At 40.9% G+C, this 25,017-nt stretch overlaps 1 long non-coding RNA gene across 1 annotated transcript in view; it reads right to left on the bottom strand.

Annotated features, from left to right (window-relative positions):
- The window catches only part of LOC131445221 (uncharacterized), a 56,994-nt gene extending 36,388 nt beyond the window's left edge, over positions 1 to 20,606 (bottom strand). The window contains exon 1 of the long non-coding RNA XR_009233821.1: positions 20,125 to 20,606. This is a non-coding gene — a long non-coding RNA (uncharacterized LOC131445221). The remainder of the gene's footprint in view (positions 1 to 20,124) is intronic.
- Positions 20,607 to 25,017: the final 4,411 nt, after the last annotated feature.

Below are 25,017 nucleotides of genomic sequence, written 5' to 3'. Positions count from 1 at the left end.
TTCTTGAAAGATAACGACTTTATTCTCATAATATTGCAACTCTACATTCATAAGACTACTACTTAATATTGTGACATTATTCTCATAATATTGTGACATTATTCTTATAATATTGTGACTTTATTCTCATAATTTTGCTACTTTTTTCTCCAAAGATTGCATCTTTACTCATGGAGAGATTAAAAACACTTCTCTTAACTTTGGCTCTAAAACTCTTAATAATAAGAGAACGTACAGACCTTTAATGTTCATCATCCAGCGTCTGTAAATAACGTCGCACATCCTCTAATTTGGCTACAATCTGCTCAGACTTTTTGTGACAAACCTACTTTATTTTGACCTTTCAAAGGCCTCCTCTGTCAAACTGGACTCATTTTTTGGAGCTTCACTCAGCAGGCAGCCACTTCCTTCTCCATCACTGCCAACCTCATGGCCTGGAAACGCTGCCAGACACCGTGTCCCATTATTTCTCCACCGGTCAGCGCTGCTCTGCTATTTAGGAGAGGATTCAGGCATCAGTGCACGGTCACAGTCTGCACAAAACCCAGGTGCTGGACACCAATAATGAGAGGTTTATCTGAAGCAGTAACCTCAAGACAAACGGACTCTTTCCTCAGACATGACTTCATTCTCGCCTCAGTGGACGGACGGACATTTATCTTTAGGATTTTGTTCCCATGCCAATTTCCTTTCATCACGTTAGAGGAAAAGGACGCTTCTGTGTTTGTGTTGGATTCAAACTTTGTAGAACTGTGTGCAAGGAACAGAAAAGAGTTTTCATTAGGGCCCGAACACGAATGCTAGGGGCCGAAACGGCTGCATAAAAACTCTTCAAACTTTGCACGGACGTTAGGTCAGGTGAAAGTTTGATATTGGCATAGAACAAAAAAGTCCATCTGAAACAGGGCAAACCTCGAAAGACTGCGACTTTATTCTCATAATATTACAACTTTATTCTCAACAGATTACAACTTCATTCCCCAAAGATTGCGACTTTATTCCCCAAAAATTGCGACTTTATTCTCCAAAGATTACATTATTTTCATAATATTGCCAATCTATTCTCCTAATATCACAACTTTATTCTCCTAATATCACAACTTTATTCTCAAAAGATTACAAATTTATTCTTGACAGTAAAACTGTGTTTAAAGAATAAAAAAACAACAATGAGCGAACTCTTCTAAACACGTTTATTGCACCGACATAAAAAAAAGAGTGTGAATTTGTACTAGTTTTAGTGATTGATATGGTCTTTATTTCACCAACGTGCTGATCATATTTAAAGTGACGACGTCTTGTTTAAGCTTGAGAAAACTACCGTCATATTCATCCGCTATAAAAACAAAGGTGTTCTCTTCTTTTAACTGTTGCTCTAAGTTATGGATTTTTCCGTGAACAAACTCCGACACAAAAAGCTGAAATTCTGTTTTGATTTGACCCTGAATCGTCTTCAGTAGGGACGCAGGATGACATTGGACATTTTGCCAATAACCGATATGACCATACATCTTGAGTGCTTGGGCCCATAATCCATATACATACCAACATATATAGAACATTTGCAGAGGTCATTGAGCCTCTTCTGGAGTGAAATGAACCAAATATTTTCATGTACTCATGTTGCAGCACGTGCAGATGTACATTCTCTGGCATTACTTTACTATAAAATAAACAAATGTAAAAGAATAATAGCCATAGAGTGCGCCAGCATAAAAGTCAAGGATGTAGCAGACTTTTCAGCCAAGATTTCATCCAATATCCCACAATCTACAAATGTCATAATCTACACCTGCCTAACCGAAAAACCAGGAATCTTAACCTTAAAAAGTCCTTTAAAGTTTTGGGGCCAAGACAAGTACACGCACACACAAAGACAACACATCAGTTCCCTTCCACACAAGAATGGAACGAGAAGTGGGCGTCGCCTCCTTTTGTCTCAGCATCTGTCCATCTTGACCGTGTCTCTGCCTCTCTGCCTCCCTCCCTCCCTCCCTCCCTCGTCTTCTGCAGCTGCATCTCTGGCTCCATCAGCTGCCTCGTTCTCCCTCTCAGCAGATAAATCACTGATCTCCACACACCGACAGGCCGCACACGCCGCCGCTGACCCCCCCGTCCGCGTGGGAACCGTGCATTAGGAGCTGAATTCACGTGACCTTGTTCTGCCACGGCAGTGAGATTCACCACTTCACACACACAAGCTAACAGGAAACTGGGCTGCAGCGTCATCAATTAATGATCAATACTCGTCCACCTGAGTGTGTGCAGTTCTGCAGTAGGCGGGGTTTACAACACAACAGGGATACATGTCAGGGTTCAGTTATCTATCACCTGTTATCAGGGTTGTACTCAAGTCCAGGTGCGGGACTAGATGTTCTACTGGAGAAGTTGTTGAGGTAAGAAGCGAGGCAGCATTTCATCACCATTGTGATAGAGAAAATTCAAAAACTACTCTTGTGGAGGATAAGATGGTAGAAGACGGATGGATGGATACCGGAAAGCAAAGAAACTGAGCTTTAATTGCGCCTCCATATACTTGTCATTACGGTAGAACCTCAGCACTCCCGCGGGAACGACCGTCGTCCAATCACAGACGAGATTCACCAGCGCGTCATTCCTAAACAGTTAAATAAACTGCCAGGTATGGAAAGTGAACGTTATCTTGGGAACGGTGTGAGTTGTTGTGTCTACTTGTGTGTTTTTATTTGCTTGTTTGGATTTTATATCCATTTTCTTTAATACTACTGTACAAAATGTGCTTTATAGATCAAATGGATTGGACAGCGAGTCTCCAGGATGAGGACGAAGCAGAAAAAGTAAAGCAGGTAAAAACCTGACGTGAATGCAGATGAGGAGTGGTTCTGTTCTGACTGGAGCACCTGTGTCTTGTTCTTGTTTGTTCGCCCTGATTCACTGAGCACTCGACTCCCAGCTGCTTCTGTTTGACTTCACGTTATTTACCGAGCAATTAAAAACACGGAGCGCGAGCTCCGAGTGGAAAGTGATTAGACTCAATGACAGAGCAGCTCGTTTATTTGCCTCACACACACACACACACACACACAAAAGCTGTTATTCTCTGCGATAAAAAGAAAACGTTGAGGAAATAAAAATGTTTCCTAACAGCTTCATAAAGTGAGACGTTTATGGAACATTGCTCAGATTTGCGTCAAACGTTTTCTCTTCAATTTTAAAACAAATTTTTTTTTTCCTCATCAAAGGCGAGTCATTTTGGTTTTTGGTAGATCATTATTGAAATGACCAATTTAGTTTCCAGTCGTAATCATATAAACGTAAACAAAACAATAAAATCTAGAGATATTACTCGTGTAAAGTGTTGTATTTTTCCTCCGACATGTGGATCTATGTCATCAGTTATTAAACCTGGACTCAGCCTCTCAGCGGAGACCAGAGACCTGGCTGACATCAGTTTTGATATCTGCACAGGGAGCTCTGTGATTGGCTGCCCGGTCCCGTGGAGAGGCTTCTCATTATTACATGGCTGTTGTTTTTTTTTGATATCTCTCTCCTCCAGACACCGCGCTCAGCACTTTCCCTGCTCGCTTAATTGACAACGGCAGCAGCAGCAGTGGCAGCGACGGCGTGCGGAGAAATAACACGGCGAGCTGCTCAGCCTGTTAACAAAGTGAACATTTCACAGATTACAGCGACGCGCACTCACGACCTCTGCTTAGTCAGGGAGTGTTCAACTACTCACAGAGTACAACAACATCCTCACACATGCTCACGAAAAGCCTGGACAACGTAGTTTAAGAATAATATCTGAATATTTTTAGACTGTGTCCTCATAAACAAGATGTGTGTCAACATATCTGGATATATCGTGATTCTCTGAGCTCGTACAGAAAAGTGACAACACATCGTCCATGTACGATAAAATATCCGCACAAAAGGATTCACTAATTCTGTATTCAAGCAGTTTATGATCTGGATTATTACTTAACCCTTTAACACCTGAGCCTGTCCGTCTGGACCATAGAAGCGTTCTACAGTCATTCACTACAGTAGACCACACTACACTTCAAATTAAAGACAAATATTTACTCTTAATTCTTGTTTGCAATAGTTTACGTAAGTATGAATGTATGTATGTGGAAAATGGCAAAAAAATAAATAAAAAGAAAAAATAATGTATCAGCTAAATATTAAAATACCGTTAACTGAAATCTGGTGTATTTCTCTGGCTCTTTAATATATAATAAAAAGATATTTACATGCATAAGAAACCCTGAAATTGTCTACAAATACAGCTTTCATAATTGATTAATCTGATTAATTAAAACTATTTCCTTGATTAATCAATTAGTTGTTTGGTCCTTAAAATGGTTAAAGAAAAAAATCCCAAACCTCAAAATGAATCCGTTTTAATGATTAAAAATTCCCATTTCAGAAGCTTGATTAATTTAGTTACCGAATAATGACGGATTAAACATTATAATCCCACCTAAATATGATCAAATGCTACCATAAAACAATTTAATTATCTAAAGTAATTTTATGTTGACTGTATGAGAGGGAATTATGGGCAAAAAAATACAGACAATAATAATAATTAGTTGATAAAAAAAACTTTAATTGTAACCTACATACATCAATGGACACAATGTCTCAGGAAAACAACTCAAATTTACTTTAAATTTAAGTAAAAATGCAAAACCTTGTAACTACAGTGCTACAATGCTATTATAAATATAATGATATTGGACTAAATGCCTCAGTATCAGAAGGAGCAACAGCCTTTAAATGCAGAATGAAGAGGTTATATTCAAAATCTAAGATGATATCGTGTCAATATATCGACCAACTCAAGTTTAATAGTCATTTATTCTGGAACGCATTGATACGATATTGGTACGACATCTTAAATTTACGAGATAACACAATACAATACAGTTCCTACAGTATCAAGTATGAACCATGTGTACATGCTGTACATTAAAGGCATACGGTGTACGTACTGTACACGTGTGTGTGTTCTGCGGCAGAATAAATTGTGAGGGGAATTTATTCTCTTAATTTCCAGGGGAAAACAGATTAACACTGGTGCCAGTCGACCGTGGTTTGTCTCGTCTTTCTTCTCTCATGTTCTAACCGCAGTCATGAATATTCAGACGGGGATATTTACAGCAGCTAATGAATATTCTGTACAAAGTCGGCCTCAAAGACGGGGAGAGCGCAGGGAATTACGCAGCCACTAGGTGCCTCCCACTCCAGCAGAGGGGGGAAAGAAAATTCAACCCCAAAGTCTTGCTTTTGAAAAGCTAATTTCATTATAATTATAATTATTATTATTATTATGTGTTTACATACAGTGGCAGCTAATATGCAGAGAAACATGCTGTGAAAACAAACCATATCATTTCATCAAGAGATTTCATGATAAAGTTTCTGCCACTTCATTTGACAACAGAATAAGCTGTAAAAACTACAAGTGTTTGTTTTGCTTTGTTTTTATTGCAAAGACATTTAACCTTTACTATCACCAGTTTGACGATGTTGACGAACAATGTTCCGAAACCAGCGAGTCAGAAAACGACATGCTGAAAACTGATGCTCCAGAATCCAATGTGGTGGAAACCAAAGTTTTAGGGAACCTGCACTCTCAGAATCAACATGTACGCAAATAACATTTCAGAACATCCAGAAATTAAAGCTCAAGAAGCCAACAAATTGTAAACCATTACTCCAGAAACCAACAAGTTGTAAACCACTACTCCAGAAACCAATTAATGAAAAACTAACACATTGGAAACCAATGCTCCAGAAACCAACAGATTATAAACCACTACTCAGTCAGTCTCTGGAGCATTGTTTACGATGTCAACATGTCAGAATCCAACTCCAGAAACCAACAGTCAAGAAATCGACACTTCGCAAACCAACGCTCCAGAAATCCTCGCTCATTAAATCAGCAAATTGTAAACCACTACTCCAGAAACCAAAAGTCAGTGTCTGGAGCATTGTTTACGATGTTTTGATTTTGTAACGGTCAAGAAATCGACACTTCGCAAACCAAATCTTCACAAACCAACAGTCAAGAAAATTACACTTTGCAAACCAATGCTTCACAAACCAATTAATCTAAAACCGACACATTGGAAACCAATGCTCCAGGATGTAATACACTGTAAAACCAACACCAAAGCACCAGGAAATACGTCAAACCAGGAGAAGCTCCATCACCTCGGTGTCTCACCAATGCAGCATCTTTGACAATATTGGAAAAAGGAAACATTCAACAGAACGTACTCAAACGTTCATGGTAATTTAGGCTGCAACATCCCAGAGTACAGTGTACATGATAACACTGTGACGTGAAGGTGCAGAGTCAGCAACTAGACTGTCAAAATAAAAGGTAACAGCAAGAAATAATTATCTGCAATTACAGACAAAAAAAAACACGGAGTTTACTGTACGATCATTTGACCCAGAGGTTTTTTTTTAACCAGTGAAAGAGAAGTTTAAGTGAAGTATTGATTTCCAGAGCAGACACAATAATCAATAAGCAGTCAGATTCTCCTGCACAAGCGTTTTCACAAACTTGTAGATGTGGACGATTTCTCAAGGACGTTCTGATGTCAACTCCTCTCTCTCTCTCTCTCTCTCTCCTCTCAGGAGCAAATTAATCTCTCCAAAAAATGAGATCTATTTTTAGCCCTTCATTAAAACCACTTCTACGCCAAGTTGCACACCAACACTGGAGTAATTGCTGTGTGTGTGTGTGTGTGTGAGTCTGGGTCATTTTCTCAGACACGATTGAATTCGAATGTTGGCTTCTTCTTCTTCTTCTTCTTCTTCTTCTTCTTCTCTCTCTCTCTTTTGTGTGTGTGTGTGTAAATGTGAGACAGACTCCTGTATCACTAATGAGGATTTGTAGCATTAATCAAAAGGAACTGCTGTGGGTGCCAATCACCATGATTACAGAGAGGAACCACTCAGGAGGACTGCAGCAAAGGATGCTGGGAACTGAGCACACAGTTTTTTGTCAGGACTGTATTCATCCATCTAAAAAAGATGGATGAAAATTGAAATGACATTGGCCAATTTTAAATTTACAATTAGGGGTATATACAGATCAATCAGTTTAATAATTGGCCAATTATTACAAATTCTCAGAAACTTGATAAAATGTTTTCATCCTAAAAAAATGACTTGTTTGTTTTTGATGAGCCGTCTCATGCATTTAATATTTAGTTGATACATAATAGAAAATTCTATTGGAAACACTGTTTTTAATAATATAATAAAATGTAGATTGGAGAGACGGACCATTATTGATGTTCAGTCATACTTTATTAGATGGAGGCTGCCTTGATTTTTGAGGTTTTCACTTCAGCATCGATGCAACATGGGTGATGTTCAGAAAATGCCAGAGAAAAGAATACTGAGAAGATCCACAACAACAACAACAACAACAAAAAAGCCTGTAGAAAAATCCCCCGTAGGCTTTAGAAAACATCTCACTCGAGACAGACATTGATAAACAGACTGGGGCGAAAAAGCAACACAGACCCATTGAAATCCAGTGAGTCTGTGTGTGTGTGTGAGGTGAAAATCTCCAGCTCCTTCCTCCTTTTATTCAAGCACACATCATCTCTCCTCTGTTGGTTTGTCTGCCGTCTCCGTATCACGGCGATCGGAGGGAAACGGCGGCAGCTCCGGCTCCGCGGGCATCTGCTCGTTTTGTTCGGAGCGTGTGTAAGTAAACACTTTCTGCTCACCACCATCTGTCCAAGCTCAGATCTGCCTGAGAGTTGGCAGACTCCAGTGGAAGAGACAGCAAGGGAGGGAGGGAGGGAAGGAGAGAGAGAGAGAGAGAAAGACGGAGAGGAGAAGAGATGGAGATGTGGAGGAACAAAGGTTCCGTCTCCTCGTAGAGATTAAAAATACAAGACACAATCTATTTTACTTTTGTTGCCAACGGATTTCGATTTCAGCGATCAATTACTCCGACTATACGTGGTAAAAAAAAGTGGGAATGTTTAAGTATCTCATTACTTCAATTAAGATTGTGAAGGCAACGATTACAATTACGGCTTTTTCCATGATCGTCTAAGAGAGAATCTCAATGATTTCTCCCACTTCTCCCCCATATCATAGACCTTATTTTTGAATACAGAAGTCACAAAGTGTCTGACACAGGTGGAGAATTATGTTTTCGATCTAGCTTGAAACACCTGAAGGTGTTGTTTTAACAGCTTCACAGTTTAAAAAGACTGTGGTGTTTTCAGCTTCTTAAATGTGAATATTTCCTGGTTTCTTTGCTCCACCTATCAAAAGAACTCAGAGAAGGTGAATCACTTTTGGTGACATTCGAGAACATCATTTTGAGGTTTGGAGAAACAGGGATCAACATTCTCTGCCATTGTGGCCCAGACAAATACTCAGTTAATCGATATAATAACGGTTAGCTGGAGCCCTGATTAGCTGTGGTTTAACCTGCGGCTGCTGGAAGTTTGAGCGGGCGGTCGGACAATTCTACAACACCGGCGTTCCATAGTGAACACACTTCTGAGGGACTGGATGATCATCTGAGGGTGTATTTTCAGACATTCCCAGCTAATCTGCTGCTGCTGATGATGATCACAACCATTGCCGTTCCATGGAAGCCTACTCCCCCCCCCCCCCCCCCCCCGAATGCACACATAATTCAGGGTTCACACACCTTGGTTGACATCAAATTCAAGGACCCTTTCCAAAAAAGGACTTTCCAGAAACAACTCCCTCAGATTCTGGGGCGGAACATGCCGTCACAGCTTACATGCAAGCGCTGTATGTGTTATTGATTTGTGATCGTCCTTGGGAATGTGGTCAAAGTCAGTCTTTGTTATTTTCTTTGGTGAGACAGAGATCATTTCATTTCCCAGGCATCACGTTGTCATTCGCTCCCTGCCTCTCTCTCTCTTGTTTTAACGTTACTCGCTCCTTGTATTTAAGGCAATTTTCGAAGCTCATGTCAAGCATTTCAAGGAGCCTGATAACATCACTTCAGGTAAACCACGTTTCTGCCTAATAAAAAAGGTCTATGGTCCTGATATTGGCAGTAAAATGTATTATTATTATCAGATATCAGCAAACACAGTGTGATCCTCTGAGGAGAAGCAGCGGCAGCTGTGCACAGGCCGCTGCAGCAAACACTCAGGTACTCTGCCTGATTCTCTCATTAATTACAGCAGACTGGATTTGACCGGCTCAGAGTAGTTCAGCACGTGTGTGTGTGTGTGTGCACAGCTGCTGAAGCTGGACAGGGTGGAAGGAAAAAAAAAACTGTGGGCAAAACAGACGGAGAGATCACTTTAAACCTCAAGGGCGCGCGGCGTGTTTTTGTCTCCATAAACACACGTTTGGAACATTAATACAGAAATGGCTTTTCCATGACGGCGTTAGCAATATGTTCAAAAACAGGGAGGGAAAAAAAACAGGGTTGTAATAATATGCTTTCTAAAAATAATCAACACTATCCGTTTCATCATCATCATGACCATCATAAAATAAAGAATCCCCTGCACATATTGAGTGATATCACCTTATTAAAGACATAAATAACATCTGTCTGTGTGGGTGTGCATTTTTTATGCACATACATATGTGTATATATATATATATATATATATATATATATATGTGTATATGTGTATATATATATATATATATATATTATTACATGTTACATTACATTACATGTCATTATTTAATAATATATATATATATATATATATAAATATTTATTTATTTAAATAAATGGTAGTAAATGCACCGACACAAATGTGCTTATTTGTATATAACATGGAAAATAACTCAGGGTGCACAATATTATATTAAATAATATTTTTCCTTTCAGCAGATGCATTTTCTTCATTGCACAAAATAAATAAATGTTAAAAAAAAATAGTCGTAGTAGAGGACACTAGCACAGAAGTCAAGGAGCTACAATTTTAGTCATATCAGATGGATCTTGGTATACTGTATCTGCAGATATCTGATAATACGATTGTTACAGAGATAAAATGAGTTAAGTTTAAAGATTTTATTGTAGACGTCTCAGATCCGAGGAGAACCCAGACAATGCCCGAGATATGAACAGAGAGGCATCATCTCAGACTCTGTGTGCCAGGTCTGATACATAGAGTTAGAAAGCCTTGAGATACCAGGCATCTGGCCTGGTGCCCTTGGTATCTAGGGAGGGAACCTTGGAAGGCGCCTTGTTTGTGCCTCTAAGTTATGGCTGTTTATATTGAACACCAGGTCTGGTTATGATGAAGATGAGTAATTAAACAGAGTGGGCTGAAGATTAGAATTTTATCTACCCCTTTATCTACCACATGAGAGTGAACACACGGCAAATGGTGGGGGCCCCAAACAACCATTCATGCTCATATCTACACCCACCTTCAATTTAAAACCGTCCAGTTAACATCTACATGTTTTTGGACTGTAGCAGGAAACTGGAGAACCCAGGTTTTATAAAATAAGCCAACAATGCTCGCCACTACTCTGTATTTGTATTACAGTTCGGTAGAAATGAACACCACATAGGTGGAGTCCATGGTGGAGTCCATGCAGGGCTTTCCAACATTCCTCACCTCTGTTTTACGTTGAATATTTGATAATCTTTCGCGTTGGTCGGGTGGTTGAGACAGCATATCCATGTGGACCTGGAAAGGGTACTTGGCAGAGATGGGCTTGAAGTGGGCAAACACTGGTGGGGCAACCACGGAAACCATGGACTAACCCACTTGGGACCCAACCCTAATGGAGTCCACATGGATATGCTGTGACCACTGCTGTGTCTCCATCACGGTATGGTTCAGTACAGTAGGTCAGAGTTTGGAATGGTCAGGCTTGCGTTTTGGAACCTCATTGGTAGGCCGAATGTGGACTGTGCCCTGATGGCCGTGCCAGTAGACTGACAAGAATAACGAGCGCAACGGCGACAATGGAGGACATCCATTTCCTGCTGGGTTTGTGGCCGTTTGTCTCAAGAAGACGTCAAGCTTTGTATGAGAATAAACTGCAGCACTCCAAAGGGTTAGGGTGCCAAAAATTGGGGCTAAAAGGCAAATAACTGAGCTGTTCCTCTTGATGGAAACACAGGACAAACCCTCTTGGGACTCATACCGTCAGCCCAAACATATAACCCTCATGGGCGTAGTGGTGGGTTGTTCCTTGTTTGAGTTGCATTGTGTGAAATGTGCTAAATAAAAGTCTAAATCCAGCTCAGGGACAGGAATGAAGATGTGTGACTGGAGACTTGTGAGCGTCAGTTCCTGCTGTTGGAGTCTTTGTTGGGATGTGTGAGCCGCTGCTTCCAGGCAGGAGCTCCTGTCTCTTCTCACTGTGAACTCTCCCGTCTGTGCCAGAGCTGCTGGGTAAAATAAAAAAAACACACACACACACACACACACACACACACACACACACACACTTGGCACGGAGGATGTTTACAGACATCCTGCCTGGAAGCACTTTTTCAACCCACTGTTAAAAATATAAAGACAGACATGTTTCTGCTATTCTCGTATTTGACTACACGTCTTGCCCGAGTATATTTTTACCCCTCGGGGTAGAAACGGTGGAGCGTTTGCTTTTCATCCAGACAGACAGACAGACAGTGTGGGAGTGGGAGCAGGGCGAGCTGGGGATGATGTGGGCGTCGGGTTTTACCGGTGTGGGGGTCTCGTCTGCATGGAGGTGAAAGTGTTCGGTATCTATCCAGCAGGGCCCCTGGCATTATCCATCTATGGCAACACAACAAACACTTCAGAAATCCAGGTTGATCCTTTCTCCTCGCCTCAGCTGACGCTGGCGTGGGAGGAGGAGGGGGGGGCCTGGCGTCCTCGCTCTCCCAGCAGCCACAGATATCAAAATAGGTGGGCAGCAGCTTGAAGAGAATCCTCCAGCTTCTGAATACAAAAATAATCTTGTGAATCCTCAATTTGCTGGTCAATTTTGTCGCCTCTCCGCTTTCTCTTTTCGCAACAACTTGGAAATGTTGGTACTTTGGCACCGCGTCCGCCACTGCTCTCTACAACTTGACTAATTTAGCTATTTCTAAAGTACTGTGACTATCAAATCTTATTTTTGTTTAATTCATCACAGCCCCCACAGCCGTGCTCTGACACCCTCAATAACTCGTGGTGTTGTACGTATATTCACTCGGGATACGACATAAATAAACGAGTAAATAAACTGATGCGTAAACTGTCCTCCAATTCTGGAACTGTTGTCTTAAGAGCCAAGTGCAAGAAATAATGGTCCCGACATTTGATAATGGATTCTAATAAGCAGCAACAGATTCCAGCCATGGTAGCGCCCTTTGTAATGACTTAATATCATATAATGCCAATACCGTTTATTGGCAAAATGTGTAATAATGGCACCCGTACCAAAGTCCAGGGAGAAAATCTGTGGTTTTAACTCATGGGGAAACAGGGACAGACAACCAATACTGATGTTTTTTGGGGGTTTTAACACATTGTTCCTTGTATCCAACTGCCTGACATAATTTATTGTCTTCTCTAATGAAATAAACATTATTTCTTTCATTCTGTAACATAAATACACAAAAGTAAGAGTTGTAGAGGGATTTTAAAGTCAATGTGGAAATGTTTGGGCTCCTGAAGCTCATTATGAAATAAAAAAAAAAGATTAAGGTTTGTGAAAGTGACATGTTTTTATATTTTATCCTAATGAGCCTTTTTTTAGCAGCACATATTTCCAACATCGAACAGAATCCTCGTCAAGTTTAACGACGGTGGAGCTGCCCGACGCATGTTTTAAATAGTCTATATGTGTGAAATGAACTCTGCCAAGCCTCCTCATTTGTAACTGGTCACTTATTGAAATTCACTGGGGAGAAGAAGAAGAAGAAGAAGAAGGGGGAGGCGGCTGGTGTTGATGGACGCTTTTCTCTTTCATTTTCCCCTCCTGAAATTGATGGTTAACAAGGGCTTAGGCTTTTTAAATCTGTGCTAACAAGGCCAGCGCCATTCCCGCGGTTTCAGGATTTAGTTTGGCCCAACGACAAGAGACGTGGACTAATAACCAAAAACAGCTGCCAACGACGTGCCCTTCAGCATTATTTTCACTGCTCATTTGCTCAGGGAAAAGTGAGTGAGAACATCTGTTAAGTAAATCCATAAATATTAACCGTCCACTCTCACAACAACAACAACAACTTACTTAAACACATGTAGAGTGGAGTCTCGGCAGAATGTGTTTACATTAGCCTTCAGTTGTTTGTGCGCTGCCGTGGCGATGGATTCTGTCTCCCAGAGGAGTTCTGTCACGCTACTGTAGGAACACCTCACACCTCAGCACAGATCAGAAAGATCTAAATTAATCATCAACTAACCTGATTAATCAGTCTGAATGTTTGTTTTCTAATGATTCGGTGTCTTAAATGAATATTTCTGGTTCCTTTTTCAAAGGTTTGGGGAACATATTTTATATTTTATGGACCAAACAAATGACTCGATAATGAAAATTATTAGTTACAGTCTTAATATGACAGAAACTGTACTGGTTATAATATCCAGTATAGTATTCAGTATAATATGCAACTTAATAGATTCATTTGTTGTTTATTTTCCCAAATAATATGTAAGAAAATGTTAAGATGTTTCTCAAAATGATTCAGTTTTAATGATTTTCTTTGGAACAAAGAAACCAGAAAATATTCACATTTAAGAAGCTGAATAATCAGAAAACTGGTTTTAATTATCAAAAAAATGCTCCCAACGGTGATCAAAGTAGTTGATTAATCTAGTCGTTCAAAGTAGTCAATTAATAATCACTCATTCCATTCATTGTTTCAGCCCTAAAATTAACACACAATGAATATACCATGTGCTGTGTCATAAGAATCTAAGAAATAAATATTTATTTAAGTCAAACAGTTTTGTGTACGAAAAGTATTTGTACGTAAATCTGCTGCTCTGAATTCTAAAGATCGGTATCAACGTTGACGTCAAAGATAAACAAATATCGGTCGACTGCTCGTCTGCTGCTGCCTCGTGTGGTCAGTTTGTGTGACTGAGGTAAATCTGAACACAAAAATAAGAAATTTTTTTACTTTTTGACTTTGAGGGAGTTTGTGGATTACAAAGTTTCCCAGTAGGCCTGAAACAATTACTCGAATAATTGATTATTCAATGAATCGTCCACTATTTTGATAATGGATTTATCGGTTTGAGGGTTTTTTCATTATTAAAAACAGGATTTCTGATGGTTTTAGCATCAAAGACACTGGTAAACCAAAGTTAGTGGACTCTGTCCACCATGAACAGGTTTGTTTCTACACTAAAACTGTTTTAGATGTTTAATATTTGCAGATTATTGAAGGCTAAGAAGAGGCTCCAATGGGCACTGAGATGATAACAGCTCCACAAGACAAAGTGACTTGATTTAGTAACGACTTGGCAAAAAAAGACTTCATCGTCGAGCCGAATGAAAAGAAGATTAACGTACAAAGACGATAAATTTTCTTGTAGGTGGAAGAGAGTGGGTCATTGTCATCAGTGGGTGTCTTGGCTGAAACTGCACTTCTGTCATCAGGCTAATATCTGTGTGATACAACGGCAAAGCCACTATTATGGTCTGCCCCCACCGAGGAGAGAAAAATCAGTCAAATCCTGGTTCAGTGTGTGGTATTACCTGACTGTGTGTGTGTGTGTGGATCTTTTTATCATTTCATTGTGTCCCTTTTTGGCTCGATGGTGGAGGGATGAGAGGAAACAAGGGAAGGAAGGAAGGGAGGTAGGGAGGAGGAGTGAAATGAAGCCTCGTGGGGGGAGGGAAGGTGATCGGACCGGGTTCCCACAGTTCTGCAGGATCGTGAGAAAGGCGGCGAGGCTGGAGCCCAGCCGTCCGCAGAGCGGGTTAATTGATTTAAGCTGTTTCTACATGAGGGGGATTTACCTCTGCCGGTAATTAGCGGTGATTTCTGACAGCGCGGAGCGGCTCACGGGGGCCGAGAGCCTCTGTAGACAGATTTACACGGCAGAATCAAATCCACTACGCTCCTCGCCCTTTTTGTGTGTGTGTTTTTAAGCCGTGGGACCAAAGTTTGGAAATGTGGTGGCAGAGTTTCTGATTCCACAGAGACGCAGATTAAATCCCCACAAAACGAAGCTGCTTTGCTTTGATCTACTTTAAAAGGCAAAAACAACAAAATATGATGCCACAAAAACAAATCTGATCATTAAAAACAGACACAAGATACTTTTACTGCAACAACTCATCATTTTATTATCGTTTATCAATCTATTTTGATTAACTGGTTTGAGTGTTCTGAGCGTCTTTTCAGCTTCTCGCCAACAATCTCGCAAGGTGAACATTTTCTAATCTCTGAATGTGAACATTTTCTAATCTCAGAATGTGAACATTTTCTAATCTCTGAATGTAAATATTTTCTAATCTCAGAATGTGAACATTTTCTAATCTCAGAATGTGAACATTTTCTAATCTCTGAATGTGAATATTTTCTAATCTCAGAATGTGAACATTTTCTAATCTCAGAATGTGAACATTTTCTAATCTCAGAATGTGAACATTTTCTAATCTCAGAATATGAAAATTTTCTAATCTCTGAATGTGAATATTTTCTAATCTCAGAATGTGAACATTTTCTAATCTCTGAATGTGATTATTTTCTAATCTCAGAATGTGAACATTTTCTAATCTCTGAATGTGATTTCCAGGTTTGGTAAACACTATTTCAACATTTTCCTACATTTTATGGTCAAAAGAACTGGATTAATGGAGAAAATCAGCGACAGATTACTCTACCGTGGAGTTTCATCCACAGGTCATTAAAAGAGTTATATAAGTCTTTTATAAACTAGTAGATGTGGGGACCATGGTGTGTGGTGCGTTTACCGTATGATACACTACATTTATATTCAACAACGTCTCCTTGTGAATATATCAATGGAATAAAGTGCTCCAGCAGCGCGGTGGAGTGTGACGTTACTTCATCAGGCAGCAGCCATTAAAGTCTAACTTTAGTCCTTGCTCCACTTCTCCAGCAGTGGCGTCTAAATATGGAGAAAAAAAAAAAAAACCCATTCCATTTGGACAACGTTTCAAAAAAGAGCCAAACTGTGTCACCCATGTCGGCAGATTTGAGCCCTGGCAGTGTGGATTCAGCGCTTCTCTGAAGAAGCGCCTGGTTTCCCTGAAGCGTCACAAATCCAAGTCTGACTCCGCTCTATTTTTAAACGCTCGACTGAGATCGCCCGCTGGGAGAGAGGGAGGGGAGGGGCGGGGAGAAGGGGAGAGGAAACCTGCTGTACTGCAACAACTCCGAATGTTTCTGAGTCTGAATTATGCATCATGACTTCAGGTGATGTCTCGAGATTATTCACAAGTTTCAACAGTTACCAACACTCATGTGTGGATGTGCGGCGTCCCCGTCACCACTGACACGTTTAGGACTTTGGTTTCTGATTAAACTCCGACTGTAAACGTCACAAGGTTGTTGTTGACTCAGAGACGAGCATGTGGAATGTCAATATCACTTTAAACTCAGAATATTTTGGCTGAAATGAACAAATTGCATGTTTCTTTGCTCCATAGAACAAAGAAATCATTAAAACGTAATCACAGGTTTGTGGAAACACAGAATCTGTTGGTATATGGAAAACCATATCATGAAAATTAATAAATACTAGGTTTCATTATGATCCAGTGCATCACCCAACACTTGTCTCTTGTTTTCAGGTATTTCTTAAGATAATAAATATAGAAATAAGAAGCTGCTCAGATTGCTTTTTCATCTTCATTATTTAAACTGGGTGTATTTTAGACCAAAGCAGGAAGCTTCCACTCCTTTCACCCAAAACAGAGATGGAGTCGGACAGATTGAGACGGTGGATGTTTTCTCGTAGTAAGAGACGCCGGTCCAGATGGCAGCTCGGAGTGCGAGGTACGAGGTGTCAGCTCACGAGCCAAATTGCTGCTTACCACGCTTTCCGTAAATATAACAACGGCGCTCGGTGCCAAGCGAGCGTTCCGGCCGGCGTGGACGACGTGTGGGAGACTAATGGCTTAGAATTAGCAGGAGCGTGTGGGCAGTCTGTCAGAGACATCGCCTCATAAATGGCACTTTGGGACATTTGGGTCAGGCCTGCCTCCTCCACACACACACACACACACACACACACACACACACACACACATACTGGGTAGTGTGGAATCATCTTGTTTACATGAATGCGTGCGTTGCCTTCGTCTCAGTTCATTTCAGGTTAATTTAACAGGAAGAGGTGAATTGTTTTGTTTTCTCATCCAAAAAGAACACGTCTAATTCTGTATGCAGCATGCATCCAAACCACACAGCGTTTCTTTGTGTTCCAGGGCTGCAGACAAGGATTATTTTCATTACCGATGAATCCGTTCGCTCATTTTCTTGATTAATCGAGTTCTTGTTTGGTCCATAAAATGTCAGAAAATGTTGTTTCTCAAACTATTCAATACAAATTATTTGCTTATGTCAAATAACAACGTATATTATCTCAAGGCTGTGTACGTAGGACGGCAGAAACCTTTACAACATTATGGCGAGCAGAGAAACTCCGACAATTCACACAGAACACTAAAACTGACGGAACCAGACTCAAACATGTGCAGCCACCTGCCAAGACAGGTTGTGGTGAAAGGAAAAATGGGGGACAGAGGTGAGGAAGGGGAGAGAAAGAGGGGAATTTCTTTGTTACTTGGAGCAAAGACAAAGAAAATATCCACATTTAAGGAGCTGAAAAAATCTGATCAATTATCACAATAAATGAATGAATGAATCCCTATTATGTTGACAGTCACACAGCTCCACTATAAATCCAAGCTGTAATGTTAAAACCACTTTATAGCAGTGTTAATTCATCTTAATGGTCTTTCATGAAGGATGACATCAATGACATTGGAATGGAATTAAATGATCAGTTGAGCAAAATTGGCACATCCTGACCTTTATGTTCACTTATCTATATTTGGTAATGTAAGGTATTTTGAGCTTCATAATAAACTTGCATTAGAAGCCAGGCCAAGTTCTCCGTGCAATTGGATTCATACCAAGTTGACGCAGACATTAGTGGATGCATAAAATAGCGCCAGGCGAAAACAAAATCCACAGTGTGAATTTAGGGATATTTTTATATACTGAATTAAATCAGTGAGTCGTTTGTTCTAGAAGATGCAAGACATTGATGATCTAAATAGTTGACGCATAATTTTAATAGATTATGTGATGCCTAAAGACATGAATTAATCAAGTTGAAATATTTTAACCCCTCAGTGAAGCGAGTTCATGAGTTGACGTACAAAAGGAAAAACTAACAGGAAGAAACAGCAGCTTTCACCATTTTTATCTCCTCCTCACAATCTGCCCATTGTGTTTGTACAAAAGCTTAAAAGAACTTAAACAAAGATGATTTGCTCATACAAGAAATATACTGCATGTCCTGTTAAACGAACACCTGGGTCACACATTTTGTGCGATATAAGAACACAACGCACTCAAACTGCATGAAAAACGACCAAACACTGAATGGTGGAACATTTTTATACCTCCACGACTTCCTCTCATACTATTTACGTGCTCTTTCCACTCTTCATTAAGCTCCAGTAAAACACACACACACACACACACACGAGCCTGGTTTAAAGAGTTTTTCTGTCCACTCACACACTCAGAGGACACGTGTCGGTATGAGACACAGACAGGAGCATCTCGTTCTGATGCTCAGAGCGTCTTCCTCCTTCCTCTCCAGAGTGTTTTATATTCAGGTCTGCGCAGACACTAAAAGCAGCAGCAGCAGCAGCAGCAGCAGCAGAGGAGTGGACTCTCATGGACCTTTTTTTATCTCCATCTGTCAGACTCTAATATTTCTTTTTAAATCTAAAATAAAAACAGCTCGTCTTCAAATGAACCTGTGGCTCTGTATAACACGTCAAACTGAGCATTCAAAGACGCGTCAAAAAACACTGAAGTCACCTTTGACCTCAACTGTATCAGCAACAATAGAACGCTAAGCTCCTTTTTTTTTCTCCCCCACATTTGGATCTATAAAAGAAAAAAAGCTGACTGGGCACATGATGCCATTTCAAAAACCATGACTGACGACCTTTGACCTGATCATTACAGATTACTGTGACACACGTTAACGACGCGACCTCCTACTTCAGAAGGAGGGTTAGCATAATGAAGAGACGCGTCCTCGGCAAAGACGGAACTTCCATATCGAGTTAATCACCAGAGATTAACCGAAGCCCACAATGGACAGAGTAAACATGTGCGACGAGGAGAGTTTTCATTTAGACTTCAAACAGAGCCAGGCGACTGACTGAGGGCGCGAGTGTTTCCATAAGAAATACAAGAGATATTTGAAGGAAATATAATAATATATAATATATCACACACAGAGTGCCAACTGAATTATTTCACCATCTGTCATTGCTTTCATTTTTCATCAATATTTCAATTAGAGCAGCATCAGCAGATACTGGCTTTAAAGTGTTTTTTCAGATATCGGCAAACGTGCCAACATCCCCCCAAAATGACTATAAACTAAAACATTAGCTGAATCCGCTGCCAAGTCCTTGACTTCTATGCATGCGTCCTCTAAAACTATTATTTCCTTTATTTAGTTCATTTCAAACCATGAAGGAAATCTTTTTCTACATCTTCTGGGAGAGGAGAATTAAAAATATGTTAATTTTACTACAGAAGAGACGACTACAGAAAAATTAATATTGGATATTTGCGAAAAGCCCAATATCTTGCATACCCTAATATTAATATCTGTATTTATGTCCAAAAACCACAAAAACACAGTTTACAAATGTAAGGAATGTCAGTTAATCACTGACAATAGTTCACCTGACAGGTGACTTACCAAGTGTGTGTAATGACGACTTTGACGTTGTTTAGATTTATAAATGTAAGAGATTATATCACAAAAAGAGCCACCAGAGTAAAAACTTAACATTATTTAGAGCACAAACATGTATTGTTGTGTATTTTTGAGTGATTTTCATGCAATAATTTCACCGTTCTCAATCATTTTCGACAGATTTAAATATATTTTAACAGAGTTAAGTACTCACAGTAGCTGCAGGTAACTCCCGGTGGTGGAGGTCGTCGGTGGCGGACTGAAGGCAGGGTAACGGCGGGCTGCTGGTTGACCGTGGCCCGCTGACATGGAGGTTCTTCTCCTCTGAGGTCAATATACGTTTTAATATATTATTAACGTAACGGGGTAACGTATATTAAAATAATAATATAATATAACGTATATTAAAATAAACGTTTAAACTTCACTCAGTGCGTCTGCGCAGTCCAGCCCCTGGGAGAAGCTAACTTAGCCGATTAGCTGGAGAGGCTAACAACACACCATCTCCTCCTAATACGTTTATTATTGAACTTGTGAGGGTAAAAGATGAAAGTGTCCGCTTGTTAGCAGCCTTGTGTTTGAGTACATGAATCACAGTGACCAGTAAAACACACTTTAAACCCGTTTTAAACCTCTTACATTTGACTTTACTCACAAACCAGCAAACAGCTGCCGTTCATTCGCGCTAATTAGACCCTCACCTGCATACGTCACTAGGTCCCGCCCCCCAGCCAATCACAGCACCGGAACAATGACGACACTCTCAATCAACCAATCACACAAATTGTACACGTTTACGACTCCACCCTCTTAGTCTCTACGACGTAAACAAGCTAAAGCTAACATTTAAAGTCATACACCCACCCGCCATTTTATTAGGTACACCTGTTCACCTGCTCATTCACGCAAATATCTGAAATATACTCAAGGTGCAGGGTGATTTATGTTAAAGAGTAGTTATAAGAGGTAATATTCTCATTATTCCCATGTTAATATTTATACTGTTTTTATTTATTTATTTAATAAGAAAAAGCAGAATTAGAAATGATGAGTATATGTCCTCTTAGGTCTACAATGTCTTAACAACAGTTTACTGCTTTATCTCACTGTCACACACTGTCACACACACACAGTCATTAAAACCATGCTGCCTCCATCAGTGAGAGTGATGTGAGTCCATGTGAGGTCAAAACATTCTTTCTTTTTCTTGACTTCCTTTTTTTCCCCTTCTTCCTTCTTCCATTGTTCCCGTCTCTCCTGGACATTCCTGCCAGGAAGCAGAGAACTGTATGTTCCTCAAGACACTCACTCACACTCACACACACACACACACACACACACACAGAGAGAAACCCAAAATGTGATTTGAGAAAACTTCCCGAGGACAGGATTGACTTCCTGTCAGCGGAGGAAGTGATGATTATCTGCACCACGCCAGGTAAAGCCACTTCCTTAAACCCCCCGTCATGTCTCGCCGAGTTCCCACAGAAGACAGGGATTAGTGGAGGAAGCCTCGCGGTAATCTCTGGATGTTTCGACACCTTTTGCTCACCTGACATCCTGATCCTCGCTCAGCTCCTGCTGTGAGACGTGATTCTCACTCAGGGCGGGAAACACCGTGTTCCTGCGGGTTCGACAGAACAACACGCAAGGTACTGGCTTTTTATCCAGAGCTTTAGCAGCCTTAAAATGCTATTTTTATGAAATACAGTAAAAAAGTGACTTCAACTTCTACCAAAGTCATTTTCTGGTCACATACTTGTACTTTTACTCAGGTATCACTTTAAGGTACTTTATACACAGCCAGGCCTTTAGTAACAATCCCTCTCAGTCACCTCTCCGTCTGGTTTTACAGTCTATGATTCTTATGTTGTCCTCTGAGCCTCAGAATAATCCTTCACAGTCTTCACTTGCAATATAAATTGAAAATAACTCTTGTTTTGGCAGCGCGCTCTCGCTCGCTCGCTCGCTCGCTGCTGTCAACAAGCACAAATTCCAAAATAAACGTTTGTGTTTCTGTTTCTGGGGAAGAGTTTGATCGTGTGCCACCGTCAGTGAGAGGATTCAGTCTGAGACCGGACGTCACCGCTCGCGTCGAGACGTGTCTTAATGTCAGCGGTGAATCTGTCCGAGGAGATAAAGGAAGGAAAAACACACCGGACCTGAGCAACAGTTCTCACTGTAAACACACACACACACAGAGAGAGAGAGAGAGAGAGGAAGTGTGGCAGAGCTGCGAGGTCACCAGAGGTCAGCGCCACCTGGGAGGCGGCTTTTTGTGGATGATTGATGTTTCCCTGCAAACAGCAGCGGTTTGCGTCCTCACGGCTGTCAACTCACGTCTTATCATGGAAATGTGTGGTGAACCTGCTGCATCTGCCTCAGGAGAGCAGTGTGTGTGTGTGTGTGTGTGCGTGCGGCGGGACATCTCACCGCTGTCAGACAAACAAAAACACTCACAAGCGTCGTCTTTTTAATAAGCGCGTCTGTAAATGACGTCCAGGTGAGCGTGTGTTATCCCTGAGGTCACGTTCTCTCGCCGAGGCTCGTTTTCTTGTGATAATGAGATAAATGAACGTGTTCACAGGAGATCGTCGGTCACGACACTCATTAACTTCAGGTCGAGAGGTTCAGAGAGTCCACTTCACTCAGTCACCTGTGTGACCATGGTCCTTCTCAGCTTCCGTACTTCAGCTGTTAGAAATATAAACAAAATATGGATATTTAAACAAAGACTTCCTGATTGTGTTCAGCCAACAATGGACCTTCTCTGTGGTCTTCCTCTTGTCCTCCTGCTCCACCTTCAACATCTTTTGTCCAACACCATCACTACTTTGCTATCAGCTCCTTGGTGGATGTTTAGAACAGCTCATTATTTGGCAGTCAATCTGTTACTGGATATATAGAACAGCTCATTATTTGGCAGTCAGTCTCTTCTTTTTCTTCTTTCTGCGTCTCCCACAGCAGATCATCTGCCTCCATCTTGTCCTCTCCATTGTGTCCTCTCCTGTTACACCAACTGTCCTCATGCCCTCATGAACCTTCTCTGTGGACGTCCTCTTGTCCTCCTGCCCTGCAGCTCCGTCTCCAACATCCTTTGTCCACAATAATCACTGTCTCTGCTCTGCACGTGACCAAACCACCTCAACCTGATCAATCTTCTCCATTTTTGAGAGCAGCACTGAGGCTTTTTTAGACTTGCTAACGTTCAGATTGTCCGCCACCTACAGGTCGTGTATATGTATGACAGTGTAACAACAGCATCATAAAAAAAGTGTGATGCAAGTGTGTGTGTATATATATATATATATATACATATATATACACATGTATGTATATATGTATATATCCTCCTACAGTTGTTAAATGTAACATAAAAGTGTTTAAATACAGCGAAAGACACAGCCCTCAGCAGCGCTCCCTACAGGCTTCACTGTGCTGGTGCTGGTAGTCTGACACCTGGGAACCAGCCATGAATAATAGATTCACCCTGACACATGAATAATTCATGTGTCAGGAGAGGAGAGGAGGAACCATGAGCATGTTCACTGCTTCACTGCACAAGTTTCATTTAAAAATACAGACTCACTCAACTAACTCTACCCTTAACCAAAACTAGCACTGGCCTAACCATGACTAGTACTGGCCTAACCATAACTAGTACCGGCCCAACCATAACTAGTACTGGTCTAACTCTACCCTTAACCCAACTAGCACTGACCTAACCATGACTAGTACTGGCCTAACCATCACTAGTACTGGTCTAACAATAACTAGTACTGGCCTAACCATCACTAGTACTGGTCTAACCATAACTAGTACCGGCCTAACCATAACTAGTACTGGTCTAACAATAACTAGTACTGGCCTAACCATCACTAGTACTGGTCTAACCATAACTAGTACCGGCCTAACCATAACTAGTACTGGTCTGACTCTACCCTTAACCATAACTAGTACTGGTCTGACTATACCCATAACCATAACTAGTACTGGCTTAACCATGACTAGTACTGGTCTAACAATAACTAGTAATGGTCTTACAATAACTAGTTCTGGCCTTACCATAACTAGTACTGGTCTAACTCTACCCTTAACTATAACTAGTACTGGCCTAACCATGAGTAGTACTGGCCTAACCATCACTAGTACTGTCCTAACCATCACTAGTACTGACCTAACAATAACTAGTACTGGCCTAACCATAACTAGTACTGGTCTTATTCTACCCTTAACCATAACTAGTTTTGGCCTAACCATGACTAGTACTGATCTTCATCACTAGTCAAACTAGCTCTGGTCTAACCATAACTAGTACTGGCCTAACCATAACTAGTACTGGTCTAACTCTACCCTTATCCATAACTAGTACTGGCCTAACCATGACTAGTACTGGCCTAACCAACACTAGTACTGGCCTAACCATCACTAGTACTGGCCTAACCAACACTAGTACTGGCCTAACCATCACTAGGAATGGTCTAACTCTACCCTCTAACAGGATGTTTCCACTCTACACTCTACAAATGTTTCCTCTGACACTTTCATTTCGATATCGTGTGTTTGTTGTTGTTGTTGTCGTCAGTGGTTGTTTGTCGTATCGTGTGTTTGTTGTTGTTGTTGTCGTCAGTGGTTGTTTGTCGTCTTCACTGAGGTTTTGTTGTTGTGTCATCCGTCTTGTCTCGATGGTGGAGGTGACAGAGAAATCCATTTGCAGGAAGAAAAACTCATGTTTCAAAGCTGTCACAGAAACACTCATCAGTAAATCTCCTCTTTCCTTGTTTCCTTTTCACTCTGGTCACAATCTGAAGATACGGAAGTTAGAAAACTATACTCCTCCTCTTTCTTCAAACTGCTCCACTCCATCTTCCTCCCCTTGCTCAGTTTTCTTCTCCTGCTCTCCCCCCTCTTCCTCCGCTCCCCCTCCTCTTCCTCTTTATTCTCCTCCTCTGACTGTGTCCTCTGAAGGTCAGCAGCACATTAATGAGCAGATTGCTGACAAAGGACATGTGTTGGACACTGCTGTCTTAGCGTCTCACTCCTCCTGTGATAATCATCACGTCCTCTCATCTACACGTCTGCTGCTGCTGAAGCAGAAGCTGCTGCT

Source organism: Solea solea, chromosome 18 (assembly GCF_958295425.1).
Source record: "Solea solea chromosome 18, fSolSol10.1, whole genome shotgun sequence".
NCBI classification, from domain to species: domain Eukaryota; kingdom Metazoa; phylum Chordata; class Actinopteri; order Pleuronectiformes; family Soleidae; genus Solea; species Solea solea.
This window is presented reverse-complemented; position numbering and strand designations above follow the sequence as displayed.